The following is a 14,547-nucleotide window of genomic DNA, read 5'->3' on the forward strand; positions in this document are numbered from 1 at the left end:
CTTCATTCCAGGGGGCTTTCCTTGTACAACACAATTATAACCAGCTCTCAACTCGATTGGAGCCAGGAGCAAGCCCATTAGCGCCCCTCCTGAGCCAGAAGGGAGAGCAGGGGAAGCCAGTGAGGTAAATCCGTCCCTCCCATGTGTCTTTCACAAACTGCGCTGGAGAAGAGAGCACATCGGGCCTGCTATTTTTTTCCTCGTGACTGGCCTTCTCCACCTTGTACTGAGAGACTAAGGGCAGCTTCGAAGAGATTTCACTTCTCACTCAAAATCTTGAACTCAAATCCGAAAAAGTTGGTTCACTCCTAAACTCTAAGAAGAGTGCAGCAATCTTTGGGCCAAGAGTTGGAAGATTGCATTAAGAACATAAGACCATTCCAAATTGAAACAGAAGAGGCCAGATATTGGAGTTGAAACTCTGACAATACAGCGAAAGTGAGAATCATCAGACAAGAGATGGAACAGAGAGAATAGTTGAACACTTCCTCTTTCATTGTCGTTCATAAACACACAGCGAAGAGAAATGAGGGGTTTAGGCTGTCTCTGGGATTTTACCCCCAAGGGTGAGCTCTAGGTTGGGTCGAGTTAAATAGCAATAAAAGATCGCGCAGGGGCTGCTGCATAGTCAAATCCAACAGCTATCACTGACTCCCTCTGTCACTACAGCTCTCATCTCAATTTCCACTTTCCCAGAAGTCTCTCCTGCATCTTTTCTTCAATCCCCATCCTATCCTACCGTCTTTATTTCTCTACCCTTGTTCAAATTCCTTTCAGATCCCTTTCCTACAACTTATGGCCTCCCTGTCACCTCGCCATCTTTTTTTTTCCAGGAATGCTTCTTCATTCAAACCCTTCAAAACTAACATCTTTGCTCATTTCTCTCTGCATCTGTCTCTCAGCTCTATGGGACTTTGTTGTTTGTGTCTGTAGACCATTTTGTATGCACTGCAGTGGCACACTCACTCTCTTAGCTCTACCTCTAAGTGTTTGCAAATCTCTTTTACTGCCCTACATTTCTCCTTGGGATTTCTCTCCTCTTCTCTGTGTTACCTTCTTTCTTTCTCTTCCTTTCTTTTCCCTCCCTCCATCCCCTCTTCCATCCTATACCTGTCGGACATTCTGCTGCGTTCCCCAAATCCCCCCCCCCAGCTTTCACTGTCGATCTCTCCCTCACGTTCTCTGCCTGCCCTTCTCTCATTCTCGCACTCCCTCCTTCTATCTGTTGGTCCTCCTCTCATTTTTCTCCTTGCATTTTCTCACGCTTTTATCCTTTGACTCCTCTGCTCTATCCTATTGACTGTACAGGCAGCATTGGGAAGACATGGACTCAGTGACACAGAGAGCTGTGCAGTTAATGCAGTGGGATCCTCCTTACACCGCCTCTGCCCCACGTTATACCACCACTATTTTTCTCAACAGAGGATGGGGGAGTGGAAGGGGCATGCAGTGACCTCCTGATGACAGTGTGCCCAGGATGGCTGAAGACTGGAACCTTGCATTGAATTCATGTGGTCAGTGAAACGGCTAGATCGTATTGAGCGAGGGTGGAGTGTTTTATGGGGGTTTGGGAGGGAGGAAGGAAGGGTCTGTTGTATGAGAGAGATAGAGGAGTTAGCACGAGATGCAGTATGTAGGACAGGATGAAGGAGTGGTCTCCACAGAAAGATTAGTCAATGAGGCCATTCGCGGAAAGTCCTGAGCAATCGCACAGGACCAGGATGATTGAATGAGGAGCCTAAGAGGACAGCCATTGTGACTTGAAGCTTCTGTAATTTTGGCACTGGGGTCTTGCTTAGCGTTAAAGCCATCTGATATTTATAAGTCAGTCCACACAGACTCACTTATGTCTACCTCAGAGAGTGGGCTTGGCATAATATTTGGGGACAATGGTAAGGCCACTGTTTGCAATTCTCGTCTCCCTGCTTAAAGAAGGATGTTGTGAAACCTGAAAGGTTTATAAAAGATTTACAAGGATATTGTCAGCTTTGGAGGGCTTGAGCTGCATTGAGTGGTTGAATAGACTGGGCCTATTTTCCCCGGTGCACTGGAAGCTGAGGAGTGGTCATATAAAGGTTTAGAAAATCATGAGGTGCACTGATGGGATGATTAGCCAAAGTCGTTTCCCTTGGGTGGGTGAATCCAAAACTCGAGGACATGTTTCGAGGTGAGATGAGGAAAACGTATAAGGGATCTAAGGGGCAACATTTTGATGCAAAGTTTGGTGTGTCTATGGAACGAGCTATCAGAGGAAGTGGTGGAGGTTGGTACAATGATAACATTTAAAAGGCATCTGGATAGGAATGTGAGCGGGAAGGATTTGGATGGATATGGGCCAAGTGCTGGCAAATGGGATGAGAGTAATTTCTGTTATCAGATCGGCATGGACAAATTGGACCATAGGTTTTCTGTGCTCTACAACTATGACTCTGTGACAAACGTAGAGACACGCTGATACATTTCCAGGCAGAGGTAAACCCCAGGAGAGGAGGAGTGTCAGAAAATATCAAAAGTGCTCGGAGTAACTGGGATAGCGAGAAACATCCTTCATTCCGCCGTCCTTGTTTCTCTTTGTTCTCTCTCCCGCCTTCTCTGTCCTTCTCTCCATCCTTTCTCTCTGTCCTTCTATCCATCTTTTATATCTATCCTCCCTTTCTCCCTCTTTCAGATCTGTGTGTGTTTCTCCGTGGCAGTGTCTCTGTGAATGGGATCTCTATTATATTTGGACTGAATCCTGTCTGCCTCTCTCATGTTCTCTCTCTGTCCAGCTTGTGCTTGGAGTGATAAAATACCACCTTGTACTGGACAGCCAAGTCACTGCATAAGAAGCTGATTTCTGAGGCGGTAATATCAGAGTCTGTGTGTATCTCACATTGCAAAATAAAAATCATACATTGTGGATGCCATAAATCAGAAACACGCATAGAAAATGCTGGAAAAGCAGAGCAGTCTGGTAGCATCTGTGAAGAAAACTCAGAATTCTCTTTTGCGTCGGTGCAGTGGAAGCATTCTATATAATGTATATAATGTCATGAACACTGCACAAACAATAATCATTTACCAATTGGAGAGGGAGCACAACATTTCCACCAATGACGATGTTCAACACTGAGACGTCGACGTCCAGTTGCAACCCTTTCCACAGCTGTCTTGTATTTGTGTCTCCGAGTGTGTGTGTATGTGTGTTTGCATTAACAGTGTTGTTAGTTTAGATGATGTTGTGAGCTGCTGCCTTCCTCCTCTCCCTCCATGATTGAATCCACAAACATCTGTTCCCACATCACCGACCGTCATTAGCAGAAGTGTGTCCCATCTACAAGATGCGCTGCAGACATACATGCAAGATCCTCAGACAGTACCTTCCAACCACGCGTGCATTTCCATCCAAAATGTGTTGCAGCCTCTAAAGAAGGACAAGGGCAGTAAACACATTGGAACACCAACCTTCTGCAAGTTCCCTTCTTGATTAAGAAATATATCACATGTTCTTTTGTGATACTGCATCAAAATCCTGGAATTCCCTCCCTCACAATCTTGTGGGTCTATCTACAGCACGTGGACTACAGCAGTTCAAGAAGGCAGCTCACTGCAACGTTGTCAAAAATAAAAGCAACGAGGGAAGGGTAACATGTTCTGGACCCAACCAGTGATACCCTCATCCCACTAGTGAATAAAAACGATTAATTCATAATCTGGAAACAGTGGGAGCCTCCTGTGGACTACACTGAGGAGTTTGTTTAGTCATAATTCAAGGAATTCATGTTAGCAGTTATTTTATTGCATGACCGTTCTTCGGTGTGCACCTAAACAATCATGTCTTTGTGCAGCAACGTACGCTTTATGACATGAAACCAACTACAATAAAGTCATATGGAATCAGCAGGTAATCGACAAGATTAAATCCTTGAAAGACATAATATGAGAAATGTAAATGATCGACTGAACACAGGTAGTTGAAGCTCCGAGATATTCAAAAAAGCAAAATCACAGAATTCCTCCTGCCTTCCATCTCTGGGTCTCTGATTCTCTCCTTGTTCTCTACCGTCAGCCTCTTCCAAACTTGACTGATCACTAAAATGTGTCTGACTGTCAGAGCACTGAGCAACAGACTTAAAACGAATGGCAGTAAAGGCGTTAGAAACAAATCAATCCAGTCTAGTGCCACCCACCAAGTCTCAGTAAGATAGCTTCATTTTGTGTGGGCCAGGCAGGATCAATCGTTGTGTTGGGGCCTGAAACGTTTCACCTGAGTGTGTGAGGAGGCAGGGTGAATTGAGGATTTAGGGACAGGAACAATGTGCCTAAGAGTGTGGTGTAGGCAAGGTCAATTGAGGGGTTAGGATCAGGAACATAGTGCCTGACAATGTGGGCGAGGCAGGTTCATAGAGTTGTGCAGCACGGAGACAGGTCCTTCAGCCCAAACTGGCCCGTGCCGACCAAATTGTCCATCCATGGTTACCCTATTTCCCTATACCTGGCCCGGATCCTTGTAAACTTTTCCGATCCATGTATTTGTTCAAATGTTTTTTTTTAATGTTGTCAATTGAAGGGTTAAGATATTGAACACATTGACTGAGAGTGCTTCTCAAGGATTTAAGGTATGAACATGCTGCCTGAGGGAATAATAGATTTAGGGTCCACAAAACACTGCCTGAGAGTAAGGCAGGGTCGATCGAGGGTTTAGCGTCTGGACATGCTGCCTGACAATGTGGGGAAAGCAGATTCGATCGAGGATTGAGGGTCTGAACATGCTGCCTGAGAGTGTTGGTAAGACAGGGTCAATCGAGGTGTTCAGGCCTGAAACGTGCTGCCTTGGTGTGTGAGGGAGGCAGGGTTGATGAAGGGGTTGGGGTCTCGAACATTCTCCCTGAAAAAGCAGTGCGAGCAAATTCAATCTGGAACCTGTGGAGCAGAGTTCGTCAAAAATGGAAAGCGACACTACAATACTGCGGCACTTCTTCAATACTAACCCCTGACAGTGCGGCATTGCATCTCTACTGTCCTGAGACAGGACTGTACTAAGGATTAGATAGTACAGCACTCCCTTAGTAGTGATCCTTCCAACAATACAGCACTCCCTAAGTACTGATCATCCAACAGTACGGTGATTCCTTAGTTATGACCCTCCAATAGTGCAGCACTCCTTCACGATTGAAGTCATTTGCTACCTTTCCTCTTAATTTATCTGCCCAGTTTTCCTTCGCTGTTCTGACAGTCATTTCATTGCAATTGCTGTTGATGCAAATTACTCACTCCCAAACTGAATATTATATTCTATCATGTTATAATTGCAGCATCCGAGAGGATCTTTCACTCAGAGGTCCTCCCCTAAACATGCCCCATTCCCATTTTCAGATCCAGTGTAAACCACAATAACAAAGTAAGAACAAGAAGCACACATAGTCCAATTGGCCCATTGAGCCTGCTCAGCCATTCAATTACATCATGTCTAATCTTTTCATGGGCTCAGCCCCACTTCCCACCTTCTCAACATCGCCCTTAATTCCTTTACTGTCCAAAAAGTTATTTATCTTCGCTTTAGGACATTCAATGAGGAAGCTTCAACCATTTAATTGGGCAAGAAATTCTATAGATTCACTGCCCTCTGGATGAAGAAGTTCCTCCTCAATTTAGTCCCAAATTTGCTCCCGCTAACGTTGAGGTATCTGCCTTCTTGTTCCAGTTTCACTTGCCAGTGGAAACATTCTCTCTAATTTGATACTATCTATTCACCTCATAGTTTGATATGTTTCTTTTAGATCCCCCACTATTCTTCTAAGCTGCAATTTATATATTCCCAGAAACCTCTGCCTCACGTCATCGGTCAATCCCTTCAACTTCAGCATCAAACAAATGCATCTCCTCTGCTCCCTCTCCAGAGCTAGTACATCCTTTCTCAATTAAGGAGACCAAAAGTGCACACAGTGGTCTCAACAGCACCCTGTAGCATACACGCCCATTTGCAATGAAGGACAAAATTCTAAATTACCTACTGTACTTGTATACCAACCTTCTGTGTATCTTGTGCAATTCTACTGAGGTCCCTGTCCGCAGCAACTTGTTGCAATTTTTCCCATTCAAATAATAATCTTTTTAAATGTTATTCCTACTAATTTGGATGACATCACGTTTATTAACATGCATTCTTTCTGTCAGATGTTTGTCCACTCATTAAAACCATCTTTGTTCCTCTGCAAGCTTTCACAGTCTTCTGCACACGTTGCTCTACCACTCATACGAATGTCCTCTGCAAACTTTGACACACTACACATGGTCCCCAATTCCAAACCATCTATACAAAGTGTGAATAATTGTGGTCGCAACACGGATTCCTGAGATGCAAAACTCGTCACTGATCACAAACCAACAATGCTCATTTATCCCCACTCTGATTCCTGTTAGTTAACCAATCCTCTGTTCATGCTAACAGATTGCCCATAACGCCACACAACCTTACCTTATCCAACAGCCTTTTGTGAGGCATCTTGTCGAATGGCTTTTTGAAATCTTGAGAAACTACATGTACTGTTGCCCCATTGTCCACAGTGCTTGAAATGTCTTCATCGGATTTCAGTGAATTAGTTAAGGATGACCTGCCTTTCATGAACCCATGCTGCATCTGTCCAATGGAGTAATTTCTTTCTTGGTGTTTTGCTAATTCTTCTTTGATAATAGATTCAAGTATTTTTCCCACTGTTGAAGTTAATATCACCTCCCTATAATTCCCCATCTTTTGTCTACGTCCTTTTAAAAAACAAAATCGTTGTCATATTTGCTGTTCTCCTATCTTCCAGAACTGCCCTTGAGTCCATTGAATTTTGGAAAATTACCAAAAGTGCACTTGGTATTTCTGTCCCTATCGCTTTTCATACCCTAAGACGCATTTCATTAGGAGCAGTAGAGTTGTGTTATGTTTAGCTTCATTAGCTTCAACAACACTACTTCTTTTGTGATAATGATCATTTGTAAGTCCTAACCTACATTACCCTCCCTGACAATTACTGAAATGTTATTCGTGTCCTCCACGGTGATGACTGACAAAAAAAAAGCTTTTCCATGTATCACACATTTCCTCATATCCCATTATTAAATCACACTTCTTGTCTTCTTAAGGACCAATGTTTACCTGTGCCACAACATTTCATTTTAAATTTTGAAACCTTTGCTATCAGCCTTCTCATTCTAAGTTAGTTTACTATCATAATTTATCCTACTTTCGGTTATAACTTTTTTGTGGCTTTTTGTTGTCCTTTGATGTTTTCCCAATCTTCTAGATTCGGGCAGGTCTCTGCCATTTTGTATGCCTTCTCTTTCAATTTGATAGCCTCCCTTGTTTCCTTTGGCATCTATATGGCAGATTTCCACTTTTCCTACAGTCCTTCCTTTTCGCTGGTATATACTTTTCATGAGCACGTTGAAGAATTGTGTTGGAAAGTCCTCCACTGTTCGTCAACTGATCTACATTAAAGTCTTTGCTTCCAGTCTACTTCAGCCATCTCCTCCCTCAACCTATTGTCGTCTCCTTTGTTTTAGTACGTGACCTTGAAGTGGGATTTTCTTTTCTGAGTTTCCATCTGTATTCTAAACTCAACCATACTGCAATCTTACCTACCAACAGGATCTCTTACTAGGAGATCATGAATTATTCCTGTCTCATTGCACAGGACCAGACCTCGGGAAGCTTGTTCCATTGTTGGTTCCGTTATAGACTGTTGAATAAAACTATTGTGGATACATTCAATGAACTCCTCCTCAAGGCTACCTTGATTGACCTGGTTCAATCAATCGACATGTAGATTAAAAATCCCATAACACTTACCATACTATTTTTACAGGCAAATGGTACATCATTGTTCGTTGTGTACATCACTGTGATGCTATAATTTCATGGCCGACAAACTATGCCTTTCACTGACTTTTTAGAATTTCTAATCTCCACCCAAATGAATTCAATCTTAATCTCTACAGAACTTACATCATCTCTCACCATCGCCCTGATCCTTAAATATGAAAGCTACATTACCTTCCTTACCTTCTTTTCTGTCATTCTGAAGCGTCTGAATCACCTGGATATTAAACTCCCAGTTGTGATCATCGGCAACCATGTCTCTGTAATGGCTACTAAATCATATTCCTTCTCAATGATTTGTGCCATTAACATTGTTTCAAATGCTAACAGCATTCATGCAAAGTGCCTTTCTGGTAGTTTTTATACCCTCTTTTTGAATTGTAACATCTCTATTAATAATGTCTCTTGAGTTGTCCTTCCTTTCAACTTCTTTCATAGTTAAACTGTGCGTAGTTAAACGCTGCGTAGTTAAACTCTGCAAACAAGCAAACCTGCTGCTTCGCTGTCGTTTGCCCCTCCCATCCTCCCCACCAATGCACTCGTGTGAATTCCAAGTGAACACGCTATTTGTCCTTTTCGATGCAACACTGGTTCTGTATCGGTTCAGACGTTGACCATCCCATTCGGTCAGATTCCCTCGTTCTAAAATTGATGACAATACCTCATGAAATGGAACCCCTCTTCCCACACTACTCCAAGAGCCATGTGTTTACTGACTAATTTTCTTCTTACTAAGCAAAGTTGCAAGTGGTTCAGGTAGTAACCCAAAGATTATAAACCTTGAATACCTGTTTCTTAATTACTTTTTTAGGCTTGATAATCCCCAAAGAGATCATCTCGCTGAGGCATGCCTACGTTGTTGGTCCCAAAGTGGACCACAGCAACTGGATCATCCTTCTCCCTCTCAATCTCCTTTCAGGCCGGTCAGCGATGTCCCTCTGCCGAACTAGGGAAGGCAACAGACCGGATGAGACCTGTGATCCTCCTTACAATTTATTCTATCTATCGCCCAATTAAAAATCCCCTACAAATCTCACTTGGCTTTCTCTGCCCTCTTTTTTCTCTCTGATTTCTCTCCCATATCGCTCCTCTCACTCATGATATTGATACAAAGCATCCATTGGGACCACTACCGCCATCATCTGGTTTCAGATACGAATTATCACTGTGGTCCTGAATGCAATCTGTTTTTCTCTGGTTTTGGTTGTATCCTGAAAGTTCTAATACATTTCATTGATTTTCCTTTATTTTCGATTATCTTATTGTTAAGTTTTTCCTTGATCATTCTATACTCCTTTTTAAGTTCTGCTGTCTTCAGCGCACAGTATTGACGATAAGGATGTGTAGAAAATACTGATTTTGAGGGTTTCACGATTTTTATTTAATTGAACATCCTGGCATGTACTCTCCTCACTTTATTCTTGAATGTGCAAACTTTCCGACACTTTCAGACTTGTCGAGAAAAAGTCTTCTTCCTGTCCTCTCTGGCCAAACCTCACATGACTTTATGTAAAGCGGTCTTCCCCTCATTTAGAACTTCGATTCCAGGCCGATTCTCGTCTTTTGTTTTCCATACAAATCTTGATTAAAACGGAGTCTCTAATCTCCAGCATTTGCAGTTCTCACTTTCGCCTTGATTATAGTGGATTCGTGACCAATAGATGTACTTTAAGAATTCTCCTGCCTCTAAGCCATTCACGTTATCATTATTCCAATTAATAATCGGAAATTTGAAATCGCCAAACCAGCTCCATATGAATTTGACATTCCTGGAAATTTACAGACATATAAACTCTTTTGTTTCTTTTTCCCGAAGTAATAGAGGGCATATAGTACATTCCTTGGTGATGTAATTGCTCCGGTTTGGTTTGCTGTATTTACTTTTAATTGGATAAATTCACTTGAGGAAATTCTTCATACTTTATTATTCTGTACTCGTGGAAATTGATCACTGATCAATATTATGACTTGCCCTCCAATTTTCACTGCTTCTCTGTATTGCTTGAAGCCTGGACATTCTGGAAAATTGACCGACATATCTCTCTGCTTGCCTTCACTGACATTAATGACTTCAAACCTGTCTCTTAACTTATGATATCAAATCCTCCGTCTTTGATCTTGAGAACGCTGGCTAGAAAATATGTATCATTCAATCTTAACAATTTCAATTTTGCTTCACCGTGACTGGCTTTCTGCTTATTAGTACCTCCTAATTTATTTCCGGACTGTCTTTTCTCGATCTTACTCTGTATCTTCCCCTGATGACTCATCCCTCGGGATACCTCCCCCAACCATATTACTTTAATATTGCCCCAACAGAATGAGCAATCATTACCGGAGGGATTCAGTTCTCATTCTGCTTAAGGTACAACTAGTATGGCTTTGCTCCTACCTGACCAACAATTGTCACAAAGTCCAAGAAAGCAAAATCATCAAGAGAAATTTCATGCAGACTAAAAACAAAAGTAAGATTTATTCTTATCGAGAAAGACCTATGATGTACTTTCATGGATTGCAAAACAATTTAACACAAATATAAATAAAATCCATGAGTGGTACAAAGAAATTCAAAGGACTTGAGAGATCAGAGGAGGGTTAATGAGAATGGTCGGGGAAATATTCATCCTAGTAGAGCAGCCGACCAACTGTACAATCCTTAGAAAAAGGATTCTTGAATGAGCATCAGATAAACTATAACATTCAAGTCTATGGATCACATACTCAAAAGTGGGAAGAGTTGATAGACCATAGTTTTGGCAGAGTATCCTCGATGGTCCTAAGGCCTTATTATTTAGTGGGCGATTCGATGATTCTGTCTTATGACACGAGGTAACCCCCCCCCCCCCCCACCCCTCCGGCTCGCTAACTTAAACGAGCAAGACAGATAAGATTTACCCCATGCGGTAATATGAACATTTGAGATGCAAAGAACTATCCCAAAAGTGACTATTTAAAGGAAAAATCAGCATCTTTGTTTAAGGTCTATCAGGGAATATGAACTAACATCTGATTACAACTCATTTATCTCACCCTATCGATTACCTTTCCCTCTACAATACTGGTCTGATAAAACACCTGATTAAGCTTTGCTGAAAAATTCAATTTTCAAAAAACAGCCAGCTGTTGAATCTTCTCTTGGCATCTTCCTCTGTAGGTTTGCTCTCCGGGTCGGTGTCGATCTTTTTTTACTGTGCAAACTCCTTCTCCAGACAGGTAACTCTGAGAGAGTTCTGATGAGCAGTCTACATTTGCCAGTATTTTGGCAATTCTCTCTCAACTGATCAAGTTTCTTTTTCTTTTCTTATACCCCAAAACATCGGAACACTCCATGGTTTTAATATTGTCCAAATACCAAATTCAAATTTGATTAGAATTTGTTGTCTTGGGGCATAATGCAAACTGACTGGTTGAATTTGCATTTGCTTTTGCCTCATAGCAGCTCAGCCAGTGCTAGTTGTTCTGACCAAGCGTTACATTGTTATCTTGTTCTGGGCTCTGTGCATCTCTAAGTCCTTCTTTCAACTGTCTTCAAGGTACAGCCCCCCTTACGTCATTAATGATTGCAAAAGAATAAAAATCGTTACAAGTCAATAATTTTTTCATGAATGTGGAAAACTAAAATATTACTCGCTGAAATCACAGAAACCCAAGCTCACATGAAAGTTATGTATCATTCTTCATATTCAATATCGCACTTAATTTATTCAACATGTAATACATATCACACAGTTTACATTACAACATCTTGCAAAGGTGTCCAGCACACTGGCCAGCATCTCGGAACAGCACACTACGTTTCAGTGACGTTGTGAATAAAATATATCAAGTTGCATTTCAGCTTGATGAATCCCCATTAGAATTGGAAAATGTTTGAGATGTCACTTTTTTAAAAATGTGGCAATGGCGACAGGAAGAAACTAGTAGAACAAAGGCAAGAAAAGGGCACAAGGCTCTGGTAGGAAGAATGTTGCTGGTGATTATGTGTGGTGCGGGATGAAAACACAACAAAAAATATCTGGACAAAGTAATATTCTCTGGAATAGAGCAAATTTGCAGGATTCTTTCCTGGAACTACTAAAGGTAGAGTTGAAATTTGATACGTCCAGTGATCATCTGTGTCACAGGGGAACTTGTCTCATAAAATTCTTCTTATCGAGAAAATGGCATTGTATACATCATTAAATCTGTATCATTAATGCACATCAGAATTGAAGTATGCATACAGTGTGCCTTTTGAGACTTGACAATCCAAAAAATCCAGTTTCAAAAACACGCTTTTCATAACCTTTGGTTTTCTACAGATACCATGTAGTCACTTGGCAATACTTCCTCCTTGGTCAACATAGAGCTCCGTTTCATCAAAGTTTTCGTCATTTCATTCTTCCCAAAAAATTTCTAAGTTCTGAAAAACAACAACAGATTCATAGCCTATTCCACAGGAGAATATAAAACTTAGAACTTGGGCTGGCATGATGGGTCAGGGGTTAGCATTGCTATGTCACAGTGCCAGGCAGCTGGGTTCAATTCCCATCTCGGGAGACTGTTTGTGTGGAGTTCACACATTCTTCCTGAGCCTGCAAGGGTTTCCTCCCGAAATCCAAAAGATGGGCAGACCAGGTGAATTGTCCATGCTAAGTTTCCCGTAGTGTTAGGTGCATTCGTCAGGATTAAATGAAGGGAAATGTGTCTGGGTTGGTTTCTCTTTGGAGGGTTGGGCCAAATGGCCTGTTTTCACACTACACTGAATCTAATGTACAAAAACACATGAAGGCCCTTCAGCCCATTGAGTGCGTGCTGTCCACGTCGTCGTTTTAAACATACACCGTTTGTCTGCACATGGTCTATTTGCCAATTTGTTGGCTTTTCATGCAACTATCTGAATGATTCTTTGGTGTTCCTATCGTATCCATTTCTAACATTTGTCCGGACAGCATATTCCAGGCCCTGTTCACGTGCTGTGTAAAAAGATTTTTTGTTGCAAATCCCCCTTAAACTCTTCCACCCCCCCTACTCCACTAACTTCAAACTATGCAGACCATTATGTGATATTTCCACCCTGTGATAAAGGCTCTGACTATCGACCCTATTAATTCATCCCAACATTTTGTAATTCTATCAGGTTTTCCCTTTGCCTCTGAAACCTCTTGAGGTCATTAATCCAAGCACATCCCTCTTCTACTGATAACTAATGGATTCCGATCCATGAAAATCCTTGTAAACCACTTTTGCAAACGAAACCAAGACTTCATTTCCTTTCTAAATTTCAAATAGAACTGCACGCAATGCTCCAATGTGGCTCAAATCTTACATGCTTACAAAATGACTGGCCAACTATCGCAGTGAAGGATCATACCGATGTCAAAAAGCATAGCGTTTGCCTTCTTTACCACCTTATGCACTTGTGTTAGATAGTTATTTTGCATTTGAAGAAGATAATCTAATTTCAGACGCACAAGTATGCAAACCCTCTTTCTCAGAACCAATGTTTCACAAACACACACGAATACACATGCACACGTGTTTTCACACATACTCTCACACAAACTTTTTCAAACATTCTCATTGTATCATATACACTAACGAAAGTCTCTCTCGTTCTGTCTCTCTCTCTCACACACAAATGTAGTCACATGCGTGCTCTATCAGACATGCAGAAAGACCCGCTCAGTCTCTCCCAAATACACTCACTGACGCACATGAGCAATTCCTGCCTCGCATACATACGCTGGTCGTAATCCAGGAGTTCGTGTTTTCATTTTAATGCTTATATTTTGACAGTTCATGAAGACTTAGTTGCAGCTACAGGTCTTTAAATAATTCTTTGTTGTTCCAGGCATCTGGTCTGCTCTCTGTTTCGAATGAAGTCCAATTGATCAGTAAATTGAGACAATTCGTGCACTTAATGTGCAATTCAATGACAATTTTCTGGAATAACGGGACTTCCATTTTCAACGTTGCTCCCTCTGACAGGTAACCCTACAGTACTTTACTGATAATTGTGGACTATCGTGGCTGTTCGGGCCATGTGTCCTGTCAGCAGAGTCTTCAAATCTCTACCCTCAACCTTTACTTCTAGGTTTATTAGTTGAAGGGACTTTCGCACAAATTGAAAAAATGTTTAGTTTGTATGTTAATTCCCAGAACAGTGAGCGCCTTGTGGGAAATCACTGCAATTTGAGAGAAAAAAAAGTATGTCAACGTTATTTGAAACCTAATGAATGCAAAATTAACCGGATGCAAAGTAGGTTAACAGGTGAAGCACATAAATTATATCCTTCACTCTCAGCAGAGACTTTCGGTACTGAAAACAGTGCAAAATAGAATTAGTTGTCAGTGAATGCCTCAAGGCATAGAGGGAAAGGAGAGAGGAGAAAGTGAGGACTGAAGATGCTGGAGACCAGAGCTGAGAATGTGTTGCTGGAAAAGCGCTGCAGGTCAGGCAGCGGTTCCTTGGATGCTGCTTGCCATGCTGCGCTTTTCCAGCAACACATTCTCAGCAGGGATAGGAGAGAACCAGGGCAAACCTATATCAATTCTAATTATGACAGGTGAATATTCGAAGCCAATGCAACACCAGAAGATCTTCGACCAAATATGCAACCACTCGATTCAAAATAAAAACTCACCAGCTGGCCCCCACCTTGTAGGAGGTAGCCAACGACCAGCTGAATGTCAAAACTGTTGGCATCCCCAATGGC

This window comes from Chiloscyllium punctatum, chromosome 43 (genome assembly GCF_047496795.1).
Source record: "Chiloscyllium punctatum isolate Juve2018m chromosome 43, sChiPun1.3, whole genome shotgun sequence".
Taxonomy (NCBI): Eukaryota; Metazoa; Chordata; class Chondrichthyes; order Orectolobiformes; family Hemiscylliidae; genus Chiloscyllium; species Chiloscyllium punctatum.